Source organism: Tupaia chinensis, unplaced genomic scaffold (assembly GCF_000334495.1).
Source record: "Tupaia chinensis unplaced genomic scaffold, TupChi_1.0 Scaffold000606_1, whole genome shotgun sequence".
Classification (NCBI taxonomy): domain Eukaryota; kingdom Metazoa; phylum Chordata; class Mammalia; order Scandentia; family Tupaiidae; genus Tupaia; species Tupaia belangeri.
Genome location: NW_006160124.1, coordinates 654444 through 666723, shown reverse-complemented (window position 1 = coordinate 666723; position 12280 = coordinate 654444). Strand labels below are relative to the sequence as shown.

Sequence of the window (12280 nt, the reverse complement as noted above, 5' to 3'; positions counted from 1 at the left end):
CCCCATGAATTTTTTGAAGACTCCTCATATACACACACATCTATACACATGTACATGTATATGGGATGTCATATGTAATATTGATTTACATATTATACATACAAGATTAAACAAAGTCCACAAGGCAGAATGATTTCATGTTTACATACCAAATGAAATTATGGATATCTTAAATAGTCATCTGCATGTAGAAAATGATGCAAGATCATATGTTCTGTGTTATGGACTCAGAAACATTTGAAAGAATAAACAATAGAAAACATACACTTACAAATGAAATGTGAGGTATATATTATATTTATTTCCCACTCAGCATTCTAGACTTCTCTGAAAATATGCAAAGGAACTCTCTCCCCACGTCTATCCCAGGACAAGCCTTTATTTCTAAGTTTGATTTAAAGCAAAAGGGGCTTTCCCCCAGTGTGTGTATGAGAGAGAAAGAGAGATAGAGAACACCACTCAGACAACCAGTAGACAGTCAAGTTCCCTAGGGCTGAGCCTGGAGGCAACAGGGGAGAGAAGGGGAGAAACACAAGTTGTCTACCTTGAGTAGCACTAAGATTGATGTGCTCTCCACAGCATAGAGGACAGGATGACAATAGGGGACCAGTGTCAGTTAACAATCTGAGGCCTCTTCATGCTTTTCCCTGAGCTCTCTAAGCTTCAGGCTCCATACACTCCTGGTATGACATACACTGATACCAGATACACTAACTTCACTCAAAGGAGCCTTGAAATCGGAATTTATAAATATCATATGAATATATATATATATATATATATATAATAAATTTTTATTTATTTTTAATATAAATTTTTCAAAAAAATTACAACTGCTTACATGAACATTATTATAACCCCTGTCTGTGGAAAAGGCCTCCTCCATTGCTTCTCTTTAAGAAAGAAGAAAAGAGTCACCCAATTATATTTTGACTAATCTATATCAACAAAGGTCAAATTCTGGATTTTATGTTATTTAGACTTGAGGATTTAGGGAAATTGTATCCCACATAACAACTGCCCTAAATAGACTTTACTTATTTGAAGTTGTCTTATTCTACTTTTTATTTTTATTTTTCTGAATGAACCAATTAATTACTGGATCTACCCAGAGAACTTTACGGTCCCCCATATGAAGACCTAGAACTTCCCCCAGGCTTCTGTCTTCAATTGGCAGGTTTACTTAGTGAATGGGAGACTGGCTCAAGAATCAGACCTGTCTGTACTTGAATCCCAAAGTTGCCACACCCAGGCTATCTGCCCTGAGGTTAAGATACTTCACCATTTTCGGTCTGAGCTTTCTCGCCAGTAATATAGAAACACGAATGTAGTTATGTGAGAGTGTTGCTATGAGGACACAATGGACAGTGACGTAAAACTCTAAGCACAACATTTGGCACATAATCAGTCCTTGAGAAATAGTGGTTATTATTAGCAGTAGAAATTGCAAGCTACTGAAGAAATACTGTTATTACTACACTGCCTTCAGCAGCCAAAACCACTAATGAGTGGTAATGGTGAACAACATGTTTAACATTATGAAGTAACCATGCTTCTAAGTCATTTAGATCTAAAAGCTTACTTATGACCTTTTAAATAATCTGGCTTTATCAAAACAAAGAAAAATGAACAGATCTAAGACTAGTCTAATAACTTCTAGAGCAAACAAATAAATTAAGCAGGAATAGTTAGTTGGAAATTCACATTCCAGACAAAATGCAAAGATAAAAAATATCCCAGACATCACGTAAGTATTAGCATTTTTAAAGTAAGTATTACTGGGGCCAGCAGATGGCATGGTGGTTAAAGTGCTAGACTCCCACATGGCCAACTGCAGGCAGTTTGTGTCCCATACCTGGAGGCTTGCTTTCTCACTTTCTCTCTCTCTCTCTCTCTCTCTCTCTCTCTTTCTAGTGAGTGCATTTGTCCCATAGCAAATTAAAAATAATAATAAATAATAAACATTTAAAAAATAAAGTATCACTTTTAAAGTAAGTTGTAACTAAAGTGACTTTATTACTAGCCAAAGTTTAGAAAAGTTCTTGCTGGAGTGTCAAATTCCAAATGCTAACTGTGAAGATTATAGTAAATATTGAACAAAACACTCTCTGGCAACATTCCACCTGAAAATTATTACTCTATAGGCAACAACTCCATAACAGATTTTTAAACTCTTGACCAACAAATTTAATCATTCATATGCTGGTAAATATTTAAAATCTAGCTATTGGGGAAAAGAGGTCCCTGATTTGGAGTATTTTCCAATTCCTACGGTATAAAAAAATACCACCATGGTCCATTTCAATCTAACAATCAGATTTTTTTTTTTTTTGGACAGGTTTTTGCTATAGGGCACATGTGCTCGCCAGACAGAGACAGAGAGACAGAAAGTGAGAAATCACCCCCTAGGGGGGATGGCAACGCCGCAATCCCTTCTCCTCCATTCTCCTTTCGGGATCTTGGGCACGCACGCATACGCGCCCGGTGTGAATTTTAAGCCACTGGGTCCAGGACACAAACCGCGGTCGACTACATGGGAGTCCAGCGACATAGCCATTACGCTAACTGCTGGTTCCCTAACAATCAGCTTTTGAAAGCCAGTGTTCAGCACCATCACACCACCTACCTATGGAGGTAGTTGACTTAGTATTCATAAAGGTTAGTCGGCCCACCTGAGCAGAGTTGTTTACAAGGAAACTAAGGAATCAGTTCATGTATAAAAAGGAGGACTAGATAAATAATATACCAATTTTTCTGCAAAAGCAACTGGAGCAAATTTACAATGGGCTACTTACATAAGTACTGTTCAGACTCTATTTCCTCTTTAAACACATGTCTCTCCACTGAGAGCTGATCCTCCCTCTGCAAATGTGGCCACATATGCCCCAACCTAATATCATCTTCTATGGTGACCCTATTCTCTCAACAAGACTCTTGCTAGACTGAAATCTTCATCTGCCCAGTTTCTCACTGTATGATTTAACATCATTCACTAAGAAATGATGGCATTTTTCCCCACCTATTCTTGTAAAAATTTTGCAGTCTACCTCTATCAGTAAACTTATCAGTTATACTAAAGCCCTACCAACTCATAACAGAAAAATACTCTTTCTATGAACAAGAAGAATTACAGTTGGCCCTTCAACTATCCAGGGGTTAGGGCGACCAACTTTCCATGCACTCATAAAGCTATGTATATAACTTTTGACTCCCCCAAAACTTAACTAGTAGTAGCTTACTTACTATTGACCAGAAGCCTCACTGATAAACAAAAGATTACCACGTATTTTGTATAAAGTACGTACTATATACTATATTCTTATAATAAAGTAAACTAGAGAAAAGAAAATGTTATTAATAAAATCTAAGGGGAAGAAATGTATTTACAGTATTTATTGAATAAAAGCTGTGTATACATAGATGCATGCAGTTCAGTTCAGTCTGTTTAAGGGTCATCTGTGGTTATCCATAAATATAAGTCATTTTCTTACCTGCTTTCTCATTTGGGAACAAAAGATTTAAGTTTTTAGGAATACCATTTGGAAGACTGCAAGAAAACCAAAATAAACTTTCTGTCTTGCTTCCAATTTTGAATTTCAGCCCCTTACTCTCCCAGACTACTCTTCTGCTGGCACCCCTGACTCACTAAGTTAAAGGATTTAAAAGGTAGTGTTTAGAAATAAGAATACATTTAATGACCTATTTCTATGTTAATTCACAATGTTGCACTTTAAACCTGCATGAGTGCCAAAAGACAAGCTGTTGAATGTAATATCTACAATCTCTCTGTAGGTAACACCAAAAAAAAAAAAAAAACCCGCACATTTCTACATTTCTACAGCTAAAAAGAAAAGAAATTCACTGTGAGAAGAAAAAATGTTGTGGATGTTGGTGGTAATGGTAGCACGTCAGCGTGAATATACTAATATACTGAATGCCACTGAATTATACACTTAAAAATGGCTAAGACGATAAATTCAAAATTACATGTATTATACCAAACTATCAAAAATAAAATTTAGAAATGAAAGAAGTAATCCAAGAAAGAGAAATTCTGACACTGTGCCTCCATGGTTTCAAATAATAGAATAAAAATTTTTGTCTTAAATAATAACAATATTCTTTATTACTGCCCGTGTCTCATGATAGACCAGACACAACAGCACCAAGTATTGAGGAAGGCTGCATTTATTCTGCTAGACAGAATGCCACATGTTCATTTTGCAAGGTCCTTTATAGTCATTCTAATTAGTATCTAAGGCCAATATAAAGAGGTTATGGTTTAATCAAGAAAACAGAGTCAAAAAGACAAACATACTGCATTCTTTGCCTCTCACTGGGTCAGGCAGGCCAGAGCAGTCCACTGCAGAATTTGGAATGGCAACTCTCCACCTGGAGCCACTGCTATCACATTCTGTATATTCAAAGTGGTAATCTTTCTGCAAACAATCACAAAAACAAACCTTCGTTAGAGCCAATTCTAATGGGACAACTGTGCTTTCTCAATTTCCCCAATCACCTGCGAGCTCATTTCCAAACTGTCCCTTCTCCTTGACTCTCATCTCTTTCCCATCCCATCCACACAAAACAGCTTGTTAATCAAAAGTGTAGTATTCCTGGCACAGAGCAGGCATTGAGGATACCATGGAGGACAGGACAGTCAACACTCTCAGGTTGTGACCATTGTCCTTTCATCTCATCCACCCAGAAAGCGTATTGCACACTTTCCTATCTCTTTCACTGTTTTTTTTTTTAAGCTCTAAATCATAGTTAGATATTAGTACAAGAAAGAACAAAAATAACACTAGGAAATTGACCACTGTTTCTATTGCAAGTGTTTCAAAGAGAGAAATAAAAGGACCATTCCTATCGACCTAATTCTCCCTCTGTTAACTGTTTAAAATAAGGTATAATAACTAGTCATCCAATACAAGTAAAAGACTATACATTTTTAAGCAACTCTCCCTGGCTTATACACTGACCAGAGCAGGCAGCCATCAATTGCAAGCTATTAAAATAGATCCTTTATTAAAATTGCAAATGAAGACCAATTCACATGTCTCTGGTCTTTAGTTGCTTTGAAATTCTCACAGTGACCTCTCTGGGTCAGAGCACATTGCAAATGTGTGATACTGAACTAAGAGGACAAAATATTATTGGAGTATTTTAAGAATGAGAGAAATTCCAAATTTACCCCATAATATTTTTAGTTTGGCACTCCATTTATTCAGCTCAATATCCTGAATGTTGCTATTCTACTTCATCCATTCTGTTTAGCCTCTCTTACCGTGTCAATGACAGTGATAATAGAATTAGCAAGTCTGGGTTTAGACATTGGTGCAACAGTAATACAAAACTTTGCTAGACTGACTTACATGGGAAATCCTGGATTCACATCCAGATACATTTATGAACACACTAGTCATATGAATTGTGCTCATAATTCTGGGCTGGCTGAGGCTGGGTGTGGATCATGGCATGGGGATCCTATTGGAGTGCTCTCTTTCTCTCACTCACAGGAGAAAGAAATTAACTCTATCAGGCCACACCACCATGGGAAATCAGGCCTGAGAAGGCCATTACCCTTGGCCTTCTCTTCATAGCACACTATCTTAACAGTGGCTCTCCTACTAATTTTAGCATCTTTAGCAACTAGATAAACTGAGAATTTCCAAATCATCAAGTCGTCATTTTTTGTTTTTGTTTTTGTTTTTGTTTTTTATTTAACAGTTCTTCCCTTGACTTCTCTCTTTCTTCTTACATTTTACTACAAAAAGCAAAAATAAACCAGCCCACCCACTACAATAGTTTGTTTAGAATTTCCTCAGTTAAATATCAAGATCATCACTTAGAGAAGTTTTACTCTCTAGACAACCACAGGATGAAATTCTACCAAGCTTTCTGCCATATATAAAAATGATCACCTCTCCTCCAATTTCTAAAGATATGTTCCTCATTTTCTTCTGATCACTCACCAATAACAACATTCTGCTTATGATAATTCACATATTCCCTAAGACAATATAGATATTTTCTACCATGCTCCTTGTTTTATAGTGAGACTTCACTGGCAGTCTTTAACATCCATTTTGAAATCAACAGTCTGTTCAATGCAATCTAGTATTTTCTATCATGCATCTCAAATTTTTCCAGCCTCTGCTGGAATCATAAAGCCACTTCCACTCTTTTAGGTATTGGTTATAGTAGCACCTCACTTCCAGGTATAGTTTAAGTATCCTTTTTTATTATTATAAAATAATTACTTTTTAATTTTATTTATTCATTTATTTTAATTTGACCAGAGAGAGACACACAGAGAGAGATGGAAAGTGAGAAAGTAAGGCACCAGGTCCAGGACTTGAACTGTAGTCAGCAATGTGGGAGTGTTAAATCCCTTAACTACCACGTCACCTGCTGGCCCTCAGGTTGAGTATCCTTTATCCTAAAAGACTGAGACCAAATGTGTTTCAGATTTCCAATTTCTTTGGATTTTGGAATACCTACATATGCATACCAAGATATCTTGAGGATGGTCCCCAAGTCTAGACATGAGATTCAAACACACCATATACTCATTGCCCGAAAGTAATTTTCCATGATATTTTTGTATTGTAGCCTTTTGACTGAGACCTATCACATGAGGTCAAGTGTGGCATTTTCTACTTGCAGCATCATGTCAGCACTCAAAGAATTTTAGATTTTGGAATATTGGGTTTATAGATGGTACCAGAAAACCCTAGCCACAAAGCCAAGTAAACATTGAGCATTTAAACTGATCCCTCAGAAATAAGAATTTTCTAGTGATAACACAATTTTAAAAGACAAGGTAAAGTCATTTCTGATACATATATGAAATAAATACACATCAAAGATTTTGTCATTAATTAGCAAGTCAACCAGTAAGATGTTGCTTCTAGTTCGAAGGAAAGTTCAAAAAGCACACAAAAATAAGCAAGTGTGAAGGGAAAATGAATTTACAGACACAAAACAGGTAACTTTCCAGGAGAAAATATGAATTCAATTCCAAAGGATAAAATTCATCTTTGCTATGGACAAGAATCATTTGTATTACTATCTGCTTCTTACAACGCACAGTGTTACAACATAGTTCAAAGACAATGAAAGGCACAGACCTCTACAGAAACTGATTGTTCAGAAAAGTGCACAAAACAGTAATCTTTTCTGCCTATTTCAATGTGTTTCACAATTTTTCCTGACAAGGATAGAATTCTTGACAATTTTTCCTACACTTCAGAGCCCCTGACAGCTTATTTCCAAACACATTTAAATGAGTCAGAGCACACTCAAAACAGCAGAGCATCGGCTCACAAACCACATCTCCAGATTAGACACTGGAAGAAGTGCCTGGGCCCCTGCGCCTCAAAGGCTGGCAGGTTGACATGTCTGCAAATCACAGAATGCAGGGACGTGGAGTCACTGCCCCAAATAAAGCGATGAAATTCTCTGAAGATCTTACATTGCAAATACATGAGAACCAAGAAACAACCTAAAAAAGAAATAGAGCATGGAATTAGTCCTGCTCACAAAACACTTAAGGGAGAATTTCTCTTCCACAGAAACCACAGCACACCACACACACACACACACACTGACACACTCACACACACATTTACAAAGCAAAGTACAGGCACAAACTCTCAAGAAACAAAAATTCAAATTGTGTTATCTCAATGTCTAAAATACAAAATGTCAGGATATACCCAAATAAATACTGAATGCCTTTATTACCCCTAAACACCAATGTCATCTCTACTACAACAGCCTCATTATGTTTACTGTAAACCCTGGGCTATTATCTTCCAAGTTGATGACAATATTTGCAATGTAACTATACCTAGACTATTCACTGTTTCAAGTAAACCTCACACATAAAAATAATAAGTACATCTATGTTAACATATTAATGATATACATATATTATTATATACATTAATATATATTAGATATCATGATTTATGTACACATTGATATATCATCTCTCTCTATGTTAGTATACATCATTATTTACCACCTGTCAATTATTAAACAGTATGATGGTCACTGGGTGAGACCGAAAATAAAACATAATGCTGTCCTCAATGAACTAATAATTTAGTTGGAGTAGATAAGACACATAGAGTAGATAAGACACAGGATTTCCCATGTGAGTCAGTCTAGCAAAGTTTTGTATTACTGTTGCACCAATGTCTAACCCCAGACTTGCTAATTCTATTATCACCGTCATTGACACAGTAAGGGATAAGACACATGGAGTAGATAAGACACACACACACACACACACACACATTAATTTTATAAGAAAATATAAGGAACAAGGGTTCCAAACTGGGATAGTGGCATCACATGTCAGTGTACAGGTCAAATGTCTGCCTGGTCAAAATTACAATAAAAATCCCTTACCTGTCCCTTAAAGTACAATATCATACTACTACTCAATAAATTTCATCATAGTCAATTCTTTGTAAACCACCCAGATGAAAAAAATAAGGATCTTTTCTCGTTAGAATAATATTCAACAGTGTATGTGTGATAGAGTATGCAAAATGTGACCTAATTAACTGTAGTATGATTTCAGAGTCAGAAGAAATTCCTGCAAGCTAGAATAGTCTGTAAGGCTTCAAGAAAAGGCTCTGAAATACAGGCAGGGTTTTTAACTATTCTAATACTTACCAGTTCCTTCATAAATAGCTAGTTTGAAAGGGGTGGGGAGCAGTGAGATCAGCCTTAAAGAGAATGTGCCTAAAGGTACACGGGGAAAAACATTAGGCTGAGGATGGATAAATAGAAGAGTGACTGAGTGAACAAATGAGCAAAGGCATGAACACAGTGACCTGGTCTTCTGTATTCTGAGATTTGTTCCTATCAGTGAGCTGTGAGAGAGAAAATCAGCTCCCCTGTGCTCACAGTGCAGCAAATACAATTAAAAGTTGACTGAAGTTAATTATAAAGACACAACAGATGACCACAAATTCTAATACAGGATCAAAAGAAGTAGAGACAGCAGAAGGCCTGTGGCTTTAGAGAAAATGCTAATACTTAAAAGAGCACACACAGAGAAAAGAGAACCAAAAAAGCAAACGCAATTTATTTTTTCCATTTTGTTTTCTTCATGTGAAGTTCTTTTGCTTTGAGATTTTTTTTTTTTAATGAGAAACGGTGAGAACAGCATAACCTTGTATTTGACAAGCCTGCAACTCCTCTGAGAGAAAGGCCCCGAATTTAATTGCTCAGCAAAGCACTAGGTATACTTATTTGAGGCAAAAAAAAAAAAAAAAAAAAACAGCAAGAGGGGAAAAGGTAAAGAACACAAGACTGTGTTGTGCAGAGCACAGACATTACAAGTGCAATCCCAGTGAGCGTACCTCACTGTACTGTGCAGAAAGGCCAAAAGGACAAGAATACTTCATGCAGATGTACCCTCGATTTACAGTAGCTCCTTTAGCCCACATTATCAAGTACATGAGCATGGCAGAACTGTGTAGAAATGTTTATATTCAGATTTTTCTTTTATAAAAGGAACATGACGTTACCATGGAAACCTACTTGCTAAGGAAAGTAATACGTATCTGATCTATTTATGACACATCCTTTTTCCTTTATTTGTGGACACTATGTTGCTTTTTAGAAATTGTTTTGGAAAAGTTCATATCTTACACCTGACTTCAATGTCTGTCTTTGTAAACAAGGCCTTACAGGTGTGCGGTTGATTTTTTTCTAATTCAATATATGTTCTGGAGCACCTTCCCGTGCCACTGTGCAGATTCTAGAGATACAGCTGTAGAGAAAACATCAAGCCCCTGCACTCATGGGACTTATGTTTTACTGTGAATGAAAATGAACTGTGCTTCTTTCCTGCAAAGACCCAGTTTAGACCATTTTCCTTCTAAATTCAAACTTGAAAGGAGATAGGCAATGAGCTGAGAACACAGAGGGATAGGCGGTGAATCGGGAACAACAGACCTAGACCCCAGTGCAATCTCTGATGTTACTAAAGTTAAGACCTGAGTGACTCACCTAACTCGACTCACTCTCTATACCTCAGATTACTCTTAATTTGGGGGAGAAAAAGCTACACACAGATTACAGTCTATGTTGCATACCTTCCCTGCTCTTCATGAAAGGAAGCCAATCACACCCAATAATCATGTACTGTCAGGGAAATTTTCAAAAACCGAACATTGTAAAGTAAGTCTACCCATGAAAAAATGAAGGAAACTTTTCCATTTTCTCCTGAATTCTGTATCAGGACCGGCAGTTAGCATAATGGCTATGTTGCTGGACTCCCATGTAGTCGACCGTGGTTCAAGACCCAGATCCGGTGGCTTAGACTCATGCCGGGCACGTGTGCATGTGTGCACAAGATCCCGAGAAGAAAATGGAGGAGAAGGGATTGGGATATGGCCATCCCCTGTGGGGGTAATTTCTCACTTTCTGTCTCTGTCTTTCTGGCGAGCACACGCACCCTATAGTAAAAACCTCTCCAGAATAAAAAAAAAAAAAAGAAAGAAAGAAAAAAGAATTCTATACCTAGACAATCTAAAATAATATTAAGACTATAAATATTGATTAATGACTAAAATCTCCATAGAAGATACTGAGGAAAATGTATTAAAAATGCTTGTATTAAAAATGCATTAAAATGTTTGTATTAAAAATTTTTATTTGTATTAAAAAAGTTTAATCACATGTAATCATTATCTTATTATTAATTACACTAAGCTTGCTGGATCAAATACCCCTATTCTCTACAAGTTTGCCTCCCTCCAAAAAAAAAGGTGTTTCTAAGGAGGGCAGAGTGTAAAGGAATTAAAATATTTTAAGCTAAGGTCAGCAGGTAGTATGGTGGTTTAGGTGCTGGATTCCCACATGGCCAACCACAGTTCAAGTCCCAGATCTAGCAGCTTGAAAATTACACTGAGTGTATGTGCATGTGTGCCCAAAATCCCAAGGGGAGAATAGAACAGTATGACTATCCCCCCCAGGGGGTGATTTCTCATTTTCCCCTCTCACTGCCTCTCTCCAGTGAGCACACACACCCTTTGGCAAAAACCTAAAAAAATTATTTTAAAAACAGAAAACAGTATAAGTTCACAAGAATAAAGAGAAAAGAAATGAAAATGGCAATATATGCTGCAGTTGTCAACAATTATTTTTGGAAGGTGGAAGGCACAGGGAGTTCTAATTGACTTAAAAGTCAAGAAAATCTGAAAGCTAGGACCACACAGGTGGATAACAAGCAGAAAGCTGATCTGGGGAGCAGCAGATGGCATAATAGTAACATCGTTAGACTCGCACGTAGTCGACCAAGATTTGAGTCCTGGATCCAGCAGCTTAAAACTCATGCAGGGCACAAGTGCCCAAAGTCCCAAGACTGGAGGGGAAGAGACTGCAATGTGGCTATTCCCCCATGGGTGATTTCTCACTTTCTACCACTGTCTCTCCGGCGAGCATACATACCCTATAGCAAAAATCTCTCTCTCTCTCTCTCAAAAAAGAAGAAAAAAGAAAACAAAAGAAAGCTGATCTGAGCTACAGAAAGACTCAAAATTGGAGGCACCAAGTACCTCAGAAATTAGAAGTAAAAAGCAAATCTAAAATTAGATAGAATGGGTAAAATCTATTTGAAAATATAGATCACTCCCGTATTGTGACAAAAAAAAAACCAAACAAACAAACAAAAAACACACAAAAAACTTTTATCTAAAAATTTTGAAATAGGGATGATTACAGATTCAGGAACATCAAGAGAACATTATCTTACTGAAAATGGGATGACAGGAACAGTTAAGTACTGACCAATGATCTCCGACCACTTCTTCAACCCTGAAACCCAAGTCCAGTTAATACAAACATCACTGTCCTTTCTACTTGAACAATCACCCCCACAAAGTGGCAAAACCACTCTCCTGCTCTCCTTCACTGATATTACACCCCACGATATCATTTCAGCTGTTTTTTACACCTGCTTTCCTAGAATTGAGATCAGCTGGGATGTGGCCTTTATTCTCAACACAATTGTCATTAATTAAATAACACTAACTTGTTCAGAACCTACAAGCTTTCGAAAATAATCTTCACAACATTATTCCCCTTCGTCTGCAGCACGATCCTGCATAGAAAGCAGGGTCATCCTCATGACCACTGTGGTATTTCCATTGCCACCTTCTACTGCCTTGCCGGCTACCACCAATGGCCTAACTGGCATCCCTGTTCCCACTGCATTCTGCAGCCGGCCCTGAAGTAAACAACTCATGAGTCA

General features: G+C 37.2%; 1 protein-coding gene across 1 annotated transcript in view; it reads right to left on the bottom strand.

The window, feature by feature from the left end:
- The window catches only part of ELAPOR2 (endosome-lysosome associated apoptosis and autophagy regulator family member 2), a 116907-nt gene extending 112468 nt beyond the window's left edge, over positions 1-4439 (bottom strand). The window contains exon 1 of the mRNA XM_027775852.1: positions 4319-4439. The gene's annotated coding sequence lies outside the window, so the exon portion shown is untranslated. The remainder of the gene's footprint in view (positions 1-4318) is intronic.
- Between the last annotated feature and the right edge of the window lie 7841 nt (positions 4440-12280).